We start from the raw sequence: 13,469 nt of genomic DNA on the forward strand, positions 1-13,469 counted from the left end.
CTTCAAAAATTTTCTAAAAATAAACCAGAAGGCCTAGATCTTAGATATTTGACGTGTAGCATTGCCTAGTACTTCTACAAAAAAAATTCAGATCTGGACCCCCCAGGGTCAAATTTACCCAGCCCCAGGGGTTACTTGATTGTATATAGGGAAATCTTCATAAATTTGCTAAAAATAAACCAGAAGGCCTAGATCTTAGATATTTGACATGTTACATTGCCTAGTAGACTTCTACAAACTTTGTTCCATTCATGAACCCCGGGGTAAACTTGGCCCCGCCCCAGGGGTTACTTGATTGTACATCAGAAAATCTTCCAAAAAAATTCTAAAAATCATCAGTTTGACATTTGAAACATGTAGCTCATATTACTCTGGTGAGCGATCCAGGGTCATCATGACCCTCTTGTTTATGATAACTCAACTGTTATAAAGTAACGAATATCAAAATTATTTGCTTCAAATCCTGCTTACGTGGACATAATTGACAAAAAATCATCGGGAATGGGGTTGTGCACCGGGAATGGAGTTGCTCATATACATCATAATGTATATAATATATACGCGCAACTCCATTCCCGGGGCACAACCCAGTTTATTTCCCGATTATTTTTTGCCAATCTTTCCCCCAAAAGCAACATTTCATTCAAGTGAATGTGATATTCATGACTGTTTTACACGTATTTGATCATTAGAAGCGTCACATTTCCAGAAAGAAGGCACAATAGTTTAAAAATTTGCCTTTATCATAATTCCATACTTTTTTGACAGTTCGAGCCAGCAGAGTTTTCGTGATAACAGAGCTGATTCTTAAATTAATAAGTTGGTATTTCACACAATGTGATCTTTATTCATTTTTGTGTCGAATTTTGCTTTTTTCGAAAACATTCGTAAATGTGTCATTATTTACAAAAACAAAAACCCACCTACCTCGATTTTGTATATGTTGATGCGCAACACCAGCACTGGACGTGGCGCAACCCATTTTAAGCGTATTACCAGTGGGAACTGGATTGCGCGTTTACCACCCGTGAATACATGCACATTGTCACATTTTTATGCCCCCGAAGGGAGGCATATAGTTTTTGAACCGTCTGTCGGTCTGTCAGTCTGTCCGCAATTTTCATGTCCGGTCCATATCTTTGTCATCGATGGATGGATTTTCAAATAACTTGGCATGAATGTGTACCACAGTAAGACGACGTGTCGCGCGCAAGACCCAGGTCCGTAGCTCAAAGGTCAAGGTCACACTTAGACATTAAAGGTCATTTTTCATGATAGTGCATTCATGTCCGGTCCATATCTTTGTCATCCATGGATGGATTTTCAAATAACTTGGCATGAATGTGTACCACAGTAAGACGACGTGTTGCGCACAAGACCCAGGTCCATAGCTTATAGGTCAAGGTCACACTTAGACGTTTAAGATCATATTTCATGATAGTGCATTGATGGGCGTGTCCGGTCCATATCTTTGTCATTCATGCATGGATTTTAAAATTATTGGGCATGAATGTGTACCACAGTAAGACGACATGTCACGCGCAAGACCCATGTCCGTAGGTCAAAGGTCCTAAACTCTTAACATCGGCCATAACTATTCATTCAAAGTGCCATCGGGGGCATGTGTCATCCTATGGAGACAGCTCTTGTTATTGCTTGATATGGTATTAAACCTTAAGATTAAAAATAGATGAATTTCAAAGCTACATGCTGTGTTAAATATCCCAATATTTTTCTAATGCAAATGTAAACTAAAAATTATATTGAAATAACAGAGATAGTCAACTTTTTGAAGACTCTTGTATCAAAGGGAGGTAATTACAAAATTTCACAAAAAGTAATTAAATATGCATTTCCATTGGGAATCTAACTCTAAGTAATGGTTCTTTTTGTTCCTTAAATAAATCTCCAACAGAATATATAAAAAGCTGAAAATTATCATACAGTCGACATTGTATTAAGAGACCACCCAAGGGACTGCTAAGAAGTGGTCTCTTAATGGAGTGGTCTCTTAATGAATTTCGGTCAGATGAAAAGAAAATTTATTTTTATCTGTTAATGTAACTGTATCTATTTTTGAACATCCACGTATGGTATTAAAACATTGTGAACACTTTTCCAAGTCCACAATCCGTCGTGAAAATTATGGCTATATTGTTTGTCAGTTCGGCTGATACAAAGGTTAATTGCATTCAGTCATATACAAAACGTACTTGCTAATTACACAGATGAAGAATGCCCGGTAGAATTTTGGTGCCCGATCGCTTAATAGATACTTTTGTCTAATAATTTACCTGTCGGGACTACATTAATGTGGTCGCTAGTCGTTTAATGAAAAAGTCGCTTAATGGAATGAATTTATGTACTGAAAACGTTCGGGAGGGATTTTGACCGGTCGTTTAATACAAAAATCGCTTAATAGAGGTGGTCGCAAGTACGATGTCGACTGTATGTGATTGACCACCGTACATGCACATTGATGTTCACATTTTCACTCTGAATTGACTTAATCCTCAGTGTTGCAAATACCATTGAATTTAGTCTTCAGTAAGGATGATGAGACTTCCTGTAAATGTAATCAAACTCCAACAAAAACATTGTATATAGTTGATCCCCCCCAGTCCCAGAAAGATCATTAAGTGTATTGATGAATGAATGATCAGTTGATCTTGATGACAATTTCCAATCAGTTAATTCATCAGCTAATGTTTCAAATCTAGTGTATTGATCTACATTATAGTGTATATCACTTGGGCCCTTTATACTTTGTACAGGTTTTGAATGAATCAATATTGGTAACTGTTGAACATGTTACAAATATTAAAGTGTGTGATATATGTTTATGAATGGGAGCATTTATATCATTCAGGAAGGAATTTTTATTGGAGAAGAAAGAGGTAATAATCTGAAATTTTATTTTGTTTTCTTAATTAAATGTACTGCATATAGTGAGCAAAGGTCACTTTTGTTTTTTTGTCGGTTTTAACATCACATCGGCACAGTTGGAGACTTCCCAGCTTTTGATGGTGGAGGAAGACCCCAGGTGCCCCTTCATGCATTATTTCATCATGGGCGAGCACCTGGATAGAACCACCGCCCTGACCTTCTGTAAGCCAGTAGGATGGCTTCCCCACGCGAAGAATCCATTGCCCCGAGTGAGGCTCGAACCCACTTGGTGGGGCAAGTGATTTGAAGTTAGCGACCTTAACCACTTGACCATGGAGGCCCCTAGCTTCAATATTGTTTATCAAAATTTTATGCCCCAGTATTATCCTTTATAAAAGACATCATGTCTTGCTTAAGGTTACTCATTGTGTTGTCATTGTATTGTTTTAATGTAAAAACCACAGAAAGTAAGGTACAAAACTATAAATATTTGTTATACAATGGATCATTGATTTCCATTAAAAGCTTCAGATTGCAATCAGTCAAAAACAAATCTTTTGTTTTAAAGTGTTAAAAAGTGTGTTAAATATAGGATTTCTTGTCAGTTATGGCTCAGACATGTAGGAACACACAGGACGAAATACATATTTCTGTGATTAACTAGCAAAAACTAGGTAATAGCTTTTTGTTTTGAATAGAGAGGGTTCAGAAATTATATCAGACTGCTTGGTTGACATCAGAAAGTTGGAATGAACAATTAAGCCTGTATGAATGTAAAATTATATACTAGGTGTGTTGACCAACCCCCGTCATGTCCAGCAAGTTAGTGTAGGCAACGTAATTACAATTATCAGATGGCAGTGAAAAGCCTTGTAGGGGTCCTAACTCTAGAAAAGTGGCTGCAGTCTTCCAATCTTTGTTCTTACTTGTACGGAATGGTCTTTGCTGCTTGTTTGAAAGGTGGTACTAATTTCATGACTGGTCTGCAGCAAGCCATTCTGCATTTTGTAGGTAAAACTGTGCTCATTGCAGTTCTTGATGTGACGGTATAACAGGTTTATAGCTGCCTTTGCTTGGAGACCATTACAGTTCCTGGTGGAGCTAGAGGATGAGTATTTGGTGTGATGTTTGTCAAGTGTTTTTGCCAAATTGCATTTAATAAGGACACATTCGCTTGATCCTATTTATTCCTTGAATGGTGGCATCACTGACTGGGCTTCACAAGACACTGGCTGTCTGACAGAGTCTAGTAGGGAAAGAGGTGTTTATTGATGTTACATGTATTAATGTTCTAAATATAAGCTTGCATTTAGTTACTGATGTACTGGATGTAACCTGAGGCAAGGTGCATGTGGAAGTTGAAGGTGCATGTGGAAGTTGAAGGTACATTGTTGAAGTTGAAGGTGTACATGGAAGTTGAAGGTACATGTGTAAGTTGAAGGTGCATGTAGATGATACTTCTCTTTCCTCTGTTTCACTTGCTGCCTTCTGAAGGATGAATGTAGGTTACTGTAACTGTCAGGAACCTGATGTCTTTGGGATATTGGGATTTTTCAGGAGCTTTACGACACATGCTTGCTGAATGTCTGTGTCTTGCGATAGATGGATGAGCAAGGTGAAGTGTGTATAAAAATGCTTCTGATGAAGTTGTAAGAAATATAACAGTAATCCAAAAAAAAGCAGTCTGTCTTATATCATTACATTGTCATTTTGAATGATTCATCTGGTATATTTTTGAAAACAACAGTGGTAATAATATTTACCCTTTGAGGAGCAAAAAGGAAGCATAATTTAATATTATTGATTTTAAAGAGTCAGTCACCTTTTGAACTCAATTTCAAATGCCTCTTGACCAACAGCTAGGTTAATATTTCTTTTAATGTTTGATCAAAAAAATTGATTTTGTTTTTCAAGTACATATTATGGTCATAATGGTGTACTTATGTTGTATTTGATTTGATATAAGTTAAATCTAAAGTCAGGATTAGAAAAAGGCATATTCAAGATTTTGTTTTCTATTACACCTGGGCTTTAAGAAGGATCGAATTAGTTTGTGCATTAAAGAATTATGAATGGCTGAAATTGTAACTTTTTAATGAAGTTAAGGGGACAATAATACTTCATTGAAGGTTTTGTGTTCAAGGAATAAACATTGGACTTTTTGTTGAATCAGTAAGTGACGTTTTGTGTTACTTAAATTTATATGATAGTAAAATGATCAGTCAGAAATTTAGTAACTTTTCAAAACTTGCCACCGATGATTTTTTTTATCATAATATTATATCAGAGGTATGGCCTGTACATATATTGGAGGATTTGCCTGAAATAATGCAAAGAAGGCAATGTAACAGACCAGCAAAACTTTCACATTTTTCTTTGGATGCACAACTTGAGCTTCAATTTATAACATCCAGAAAAAGTGTTGTGATAATTCAAAACGCTGTCAGCATGCAGAGCATTAGAATAGTATAAAATAGAGCATTAGAATAGTATAAAATTACTAGCAAATCCACTTAGTAGTAATTGTCACAAATGATGCCGAAGATAGTCTAGCCCTTCAAAGTTTTTAACTTGGCCTTATTATAGATAAATATGGGAGAATCACTGCTTGTGATGGATCTGTTAAGATATAATAGCGATATAATACAGTTGTTGAACTTTGAAGTGGGGTTTTAACTGTGGGGATATAAGATACTTTATATATACTTTTGCAGTTGTAAATTATATGCTATTATCATTAGGTTTATAAAAGCATTTGATGCTATTTTAGACTAATTTCATAATGCTTGAGTTGGAATTTATTGTATACTGTGAATTCGTTAAATTTCATGGGCATGGAAAGACGTGGTTTTGACCATGGGGAAATGAATTCGTGGTTTTCAAGTTTTGAACACAAAATGAATGGGAATATTAGATCTACTTGCTCTTTGAAATTTAATTTTGTAGAGTGACACAACCACGAAATCCACGAAAATTAGTCGCCCATGAAAATTAATGATTTCATAGTATCGTGGACATTTTAAATGATTCATTTTATTGTGATTCTTATGGGAATTTTATGCAGCAAGATCAAACTACATGGTTTTTGTTTTAACATTTACGGATGACATTCAGAGTGTTTCAAAAGGACAGATTTGAAAAGCATAATTCTATAAAATCTTCCAGAGGATTTTTGTTGGATTTAATCAGATTGGTAATATAAATGGATATTTTACATTTTTGAATACAAGATGGACAGTTTTTACTCAGCCTTTCAGATTTTGGTAATTTAATGTTTCAAGGATTATCATTATAAATTCTTGCACTGTGTTTGTTTCATGCATGAATGTTTTCAATTAGCATTAACATTTAATTACTTTTAAACAGATTGAAAGATGCTTTAAAGATGGTCTTATTTAATGCATATTAACACTTTTTTTTAAAAATTATGTACTCGGAACAAAAGTCTTGAGTACAATAATCTTGAGTCATAAAGAAAGATTATAATAAGAAAATCAATGTAACTATGTTTTATTGTGAATTTCTTTTGATTTTCAATAAAATTTCCTGTTTTGTCATTTTCTTTTTAGCTCACCTGAGTTTTCTGATCACTCGATGTCTGTCGTCTGTCTGTCTGTCGTCTGTCTGTCTGTCCGTCAACATTTAGCTTGTGTATGCGATAGAGGCTGTTTTTTTTTCAACTGATCTTCATGAAATTTGGTCAGAATTATTGCCTTGATAAAATCTAGGTAGAATTTGGTTATTGGTCATCTGTGGTCAAAAACTAGGTCACTAGGTCAAATCAAAGAAAAACCTTGTGTATGCAAAAGAGACTGTATTTTTCAGTTGATCTTTATGAAATTTGGTCAGAATGATTTTCTTGATGAAATCTAGGTCAGGGTTGAATATGGGTCATCTGGGGTCAAAAACTAGGTCACTAGGTCAAATAAAAGAAATACTTGTGTTTGCTCCAATTTTAATGATACTTGGTCAGAATATTTTTTTCCATGCAATCACTAGGTCTGTGTTTACACTGTTATGGTGTATTATGGTGTGTTTCTCAGGTGAGCGACCTAGGGCCATCTTGGCCCTCTTGTTTGCAAATCTTGTGTGTTTGTGTGTGTGTGTGTGTGTGTGTGTGTGTGTTCGGGTTTACAATCTTTTTCAACAGTCCTACAAATGACGGTGTCTACTAAAATGTAGCAGTGAGCTGCCTCACTGGAATATCATGCCGTAGACACGTGACTGATACCCCACCCAGTCACATTATACTGACGCCGAGCTGACCAGTCCTAGCACTATTCTCTTAATACTGGGCGCTAATTGAGGAAGCTACTAGTACCATTTTTCATGTCTTTGGTATGATGTGGCCAGGGATCGAACCCACAATCTCGGGCACTCAAAGCTGGCGCTCTACCACTAGGCTACCAAAGTGGTTTTGCAATTCTTACACAAAAGTAATAACTTTGTTCTTATGTTCTTGTCATTGCTTGAGCAAAGTAAATTTAATGATGTTAAAAAACTCTGTCTTGTTGCTGGTTTAGAAAATCAAATAGTTTTGACATACTTTTTGTCTGTGTAGTAAATACTTAATGAATAAACACTACCAGATTTATATAGTGCTTCTTCATGATAAACACGTTCAGAAGGGCTTTACGTAACGCAGGGCACCAAATTCATCCTCTAATAGTACAGACACAGAGCGATCTGACTAGAGGGACAAAGTGAGACAAATCCTTTTAGATACAGGCCTGTCTGGCTAACTTAGCCCAGCTCTTTGTGAATAGATAGTCTAGTTGTTTAACGTGTCCGGTGTATAGCACCGATACATGCGAAACCATCTTTCTTGGGAAGAACCTGAGTAGGGACCTCTTTAGTATATATTGTAATGACATAGAATATAAAAGAAAGTTTAATAGTCAGTGACAAAGTTTTCAAAAAAAAATCATTACACATTACATGACTTGATCCAGTTTTAACCTTTTAAAGATGTAGAATTTCTGCATGAAGGCAGAATTGAAATCTATCCAAACTGTCTGCTTTATATATCTTATGTGTATTTGACATGTTAAGGATCCCATGGGCCACATCTGTATACGTCTATTTCTAATATTTTATTGATATTTGTTATCTTTTATCTTGCCAAGTAATTTGCACTGCAAGCAAAACACAAAAAATAAAAGAGATTTTTTTATTTAGATGTTGATTTAAAAAAGGATAGGATTTTGTCATATACTATGAAATAATTTTAAATTTTGTGGGCAAAAAAAATTGTGGTTTGTGCAGAAATAGATATTTCATGGGGATTTAACACAATATGAAATTAATCTTAAATAGCCGGATGTGCAGGCTGATCTTGGTCTGCACTGTTCGCTTTTCAGTAAGTAAATTTTCAGTGAATTCCCCTTTTACTACTGAAAATGATATTAAACCTTGAGCAATCAGTATATATGCACAATGACTTTCACATTTTCACTGACTGCCATTACTGTTGTAACTGGCATTAAACTCATACTGCTGAAAATGGCATTAAACCTTTAGCAATCAGTATATGCACATTGACTTTCACATTTTCACTGACTGCCATTACTGCTGTAACTGGCATTAAACTCATACTGCAGAAAATGGCATTAAACCTTAAGCAATCAGTATATGCACATTGACTTTCACATTTTCACTGACTGCCATTACTGCTGTAACCGGCATTAAACTCATACTGCTGAAAATGGCATTAAACCTTTAGCAATCAGTATATGCACATTGACTTTCACATTTTCACTGAATGCCATTACTGCTGTAAATGGCATTAAACTCATACTGCTGAAAATGGCATTAAACCTTTAGCAATCAGTATATGCACATTGACTTTCACATTTTAACTGACTGTCATTACTGCTGAAAATGGCACTAAACCTTGAGCAAACAATATATGCACATTGACTTTCACATTTTCACTGACTGTCATTTCTGCTGAAAATGGCATTAAACCTTAAGCAAGCAGTATTATGCACATCAACTTTCACATTTTCACTGACTGCTGAAAATGGTTTTAAACTCATACTGCTGAGAATGGCATTAAACCTTAAGCTTGCAGTATTATGCTCATTGTCAGACTTTCACATTTTTACTGACTGCCATTGCTGCTGAAAATGGCATTAAACATTAAGAAAACAGTATATGCACATTTACTTTCACATTTTTACTGACTGCCATTGCTGCTGAAAAAAGACACTTAACCTTGAGCAAACTATATGTGCACATTTACTTTCACATTTTGACTGACTGCCATTGGTGTTGGAAATGGAATTAAACCTTAAGCAAACAGTATATACAAATTGACTTTCACATTTTCACTGACTGCCGTTGGTGTTGAAAATGGAATTAAACCTTAAGCAAACAGTATATACAAATTGACTTTCACATTTTCACTGACTGCCGTTGGTGTTGAAAATGGAATTAAACCTTAAGCAAACAGTATATACAAATTGACTTTCACATTTTGACTGACTGCTATTGCTTTTGCTGCTGAAAAAGTTGTTAAACATTGACTTAATCCTCAGTCTTGCAAATACCATTCAGCTTTCAGTAAGGATGATGAGGCTTCCTGTAAATGTAATCAAACTCAACCAAAAACTATAGTTGATCTCCCCAGTCCCTGAAAGATCATTAAGTGTATTGATGAATGAATGATCAGTTGATCTTGATGACATTTTCCAATCAGTTAATTTATCAGCTAATGTTTCAAATCTAGTGTATTGATCTACATTATAGTGTATCACTTGGCCCTTTATACTTTGTACAGGTTTTGAATGAATCAATAGTTGAACATGTTACAAATATTAAAGTGTGTGATATATGTTTATGAATGGGAGCATTTGTATCATTCAGGAAGGAATTTTTATTGGAGAAGAAAGAGGTAATAATTTGAAATTTTATTTTGTTTTCTTAATTAAATGTACTGCATATAGTGAGCATAGGTAACTTTTGTTTTTTGTCGGTTTTAACATCACATCGGCACAATTATAGGTCACGGAGACTTTCCAGCTTTGATGGTGGAGGAAGACCCCATGTGCCTCTCTGTGCATTATTTCATCATGGGTGGGCACCTGGGTAGAACCACTGACCTTTCGCAAGCCAGCTGGATGGCTTTCTCACACAAAGAATTCAATGCCCCGAGTGAGGCTTGAACCCGCTTCGTGTGGCAAGTGACCTTAACCACTTGACCATGGAGGCCCCTAGCTTCAATATTATTTTTGTAAAATTTATGCCCCAATATATCCTTTAAGCTGGTGGCAAGTGATTCTGCCTTTGCGACCAGTGCAGACCAAGATCTGCCTGCACATCCGTGCAAGCTGATCATGGTCTGCACTGGTCGCTATTCAGTCAGTAAATTTTCAGTGAACACCCCTTTGAATAATAGGTTGTATTGCCCAAATTGAATGATGGACCAGTCCATTTTAGATATTTAGCAGGCTAAGGGTTAAAAAAGGTCATCATGTCTTGCTTACGGTTACTTATTGTGTTGTCATTCTATTGTTTTAATGTAAAAACCACAGAAAGTTACTTAACAAAACTATAAATATTTGTTATACAATGGATCATTGATTACCATTAAAAGCTTGATTACAATCAGTCAAAAACAAATCTTTTGTTTTAAAGTGTTAAAAAGTGTGTTAAATATAGGATTTCTTGTCAGTTATGGCTCAGACATGTAGGAACACACAGGATGAAATACATATTTCTGTGATTAACTAGCAAAAACAAGGTAACAGCTTTTTTGTTTTGAATAGAGGGGGTTCAGAAATTATATCAGACTGCAGGGTTGACATCAGAAAGTTGGAATGAACAATTAAGCCTGTATGAATGTAAAATTATGTACTAGATGTGTTGACCAACCCCCGTCATGTCCAGCAAGTTAGTGTAGGCAACGTAATTACAATTATCAGATGGCAGTGAAAAGCCTTGTAGGGGGCCCAAACTCTAGAAAAGTGGCTTGCAGTCTTCCAATCTTTGTTCTTACTTGTACGGAATGGTCTTTGCTGCTAGTTTGAAAGGTGGTCCTAATTTCATGACTGGTCTGCAGCAAGCAAATTTCTGCATTTTGTAGGTAAACTGTGCTCATTGCAGTTCTTGGTGTGACGGTATAACAGGTTTATAGCTGTCTTTGCTTGGAGATCATTACAGTTCCTGGTGGAGCTAGAGGATGAGGAGTTTGGTGTGGTGTTTGTCAAGTGTTTTTGCCAAATCCCATTTAATAATGACACATTCACTTTATCCTTTTTATTCCTTGAATACTGGCATCACTGACTGGGCTTCACAAGACTTGGGTGCATGTGAAAGTTGAAGGTGGATTTGGAAGTTGAAGGTGGATGTGGAAGTTGAAGGTACATGTGGAAGTTGAAGGTGCATGTGGAAGTTGAAGGTACATGTGGAAGTTGAAGGTGTATGTGGAAGTTGAAGGTACATGTGGAAGTTGAAGGTACATGTGAAAGTTGAAGGTGCATGTGGAAGTTAAAGGTACATGTTGAAGTTGAAGGTACATGTGGAAGTTGAAGGTACATGTGGAAGTTGAAGGTGTATGTGAAAGTTGAAGGTACATGTGGAAGTTGAAGGTACATTTGGAAGTTGAAGGTGTATGAAGGTGTATGTGGAAGTTGGAGGTACATGTGGGTGGTACTTCTCCTCTGTTTCAGAATCACTTGCTGCTTGCAGGAGAATGGATGTAGATTACTGTAACTGTCAGGGACCTGATGTCTTTGGGATATTAGGATTTTTCAGGAGCTTCACGACACATGCTTGCTGAATGTCTGTGTCTTGCGATAGATGGATGAGCAAGGCGAAGTGTGTATGAAAATGCTTCTGATGAAGTTGTAAGAAATATAACAGTAATATAAAAAAATGCAGTCTGTCATTACATTGTCATTTTGAATGATTCATCTGGTATATTTTTGAAAACAACAGTGGTAATAATATTTACCCTCTGAGGAGCAAAAAGGAAGCATAATTTAATATTATTGATTTAAAAGAGTCAGTCACCTTTTGAACTCGATTTCAAATGCCTCTTGACCAACAGCTAGGTTAATATTTCTTTTAATGTTTGATCAAAAAATTTGATTTTGTTTTTCAAGTACATATTATGGTCATAATGGTGTACTTATGTTGTATTTGATTTGATATAAGTTAAATCTAAAGTCGGGATTAGAAAAAGGCATATTCGAGATTTTGTTTTCTTTTACACCTGGGCTTTAAGAAGGATCAAATTAGTTTGTGCATTAAAGAATTATGAATGGCTGAAATTGTAACATTTTAATGAAGTTAAGGGGAAAATGATTAATACTTCATTGAAAGTTTTGTGTTCAAGGAATAAACATTGGACTTTTTGTTGAATCAGTAAGTGACGTTTTACAAGTGTTACTTAAATTTATATGATAGTAAAATGATCAGTCAGAAATTTAGTAACTTTTCAAATAAACTTGCCACGGATGAATTTTTTTTGCATTGCTTAATAATATAGGTTAAATATATATACTTACATATAATATAATCTGTCAGATAAAAAATTATATTTTGTAATATCATGGGGGCCTCCATGGCTGAGTGGTTAAGGTAGCTTACTTCAAATCACTTGCCCCTTATCGATGTGGGTTCGAGCCTCACTCGGGGCGTTGAATTTTTCATGTGAGGAAGCCATCCAGCTGGCTTGCGAAGGCCTGTGGTTCTACCCAGGTGCCCACGCGCGATGATATAATGCATGGAGGTGCACCTGGTGTCTTCCTCCACCATCAAAGCTAGAAAGTCGCCATATGACCTATAATTGCTTTGGTGCGACGTTAAAGCCAACAAACAAAATATCATGGATAATAACATGGAAATTAAAATCTACATTTATTTTCTGTTGCCATGGAATTCTGTAAGCTGTTTGATAAGAAAGTAGAGGTAATACAATCGATTTTCCTTTAACTGTCCTTATTTAGAACGTCATAACCTCAAATTAAACTAGTAAAAGGCACTTTCTATGTGTGGTTTATTTCAATTTAAAATGATAATTTGCATGAATGGTAGATATATGTATAGATAAATACAGTCTATTTAGATTTTGAAATAGTCTGGCCGGTTTATATGTGACAGTTATTAAATTTTTCAAGTTTGAAAGTCACGCATGTATGATTTACTTTTTATTTATTCATCATTTTACAATCCCATCTTGGGTGTAATGTTATTTACTGTCATTTTCCAGTCATACGCTTTCATTCACCAGACTGGTTACAGAACGATTTAAATTCATTTACGGATGTGGGTGTATTATAAATAATAACCGCCTGTGTGGATATTTAAATTTTAAATTCAAATAATTTTTTTATGTGATATATAAAGGGATATATATTTTTCAAAGGATTTATGTAGACAGCAAAGATATTGTGAGTGTTTACATTTTATTACTAAATTGAAAGAATATAATTATAACAGTATCTCTGTTGTTTATGGTGTTTCAGTATTCATTTTATTTATGCCAGTGTCAGTATCTACATTGTTAATGGTGTTGCAATACCCTAAGTGTTCATGATGTTTCAATACCTCTGTTGTTTATGGTGTTTAAATATGCC

General features: G+C 35.4%; 1 protein-coding gene across 5 annotated transcripts in view; it reads left to right on the plus strand.

Moving 5' to 3' along the window:
- The window catches only part of LOC123531374 (transmembrane protein 198-like), a 61,605-nt gene that overhangs the window by 18,436 nt on the left and 29,700 nt on the right, over positions 1-13,469 (plus strand). Inside the window, exon 1 of one of the 5 annotated variants that reach the window (XM_045312246.2) lies at positions 5,730-6,079. The exons of 3 other annotated variants lie outside the window; for them this stretch is intronic. The gene's annotated coding sequence lies outside the window, so the exon portion shown is untranslated. Of the gene's footprint in view, positions 1-5,729; positions 6,080-13,115; positions 13,284-13,469 lie in introns of those variants that run through there. One more of the 5 variants, XM_045312244.2, reaches the window with a different exon arrangement.

This window comes from Mercenaria mercenaria, chromosome 11 (assembly GCF_021730395.1).
Source record: "Mercenaria mercenaria strain notata chromosome 11, MADL_Memer_1, whole genome shotgun sequence".
Lineage (NCBI taxonomy): Eukaryota > Metazoa > Mollusca > Bivalvia > Venerida > Veneridae > Mercenaria > Mercenaria mercenaria.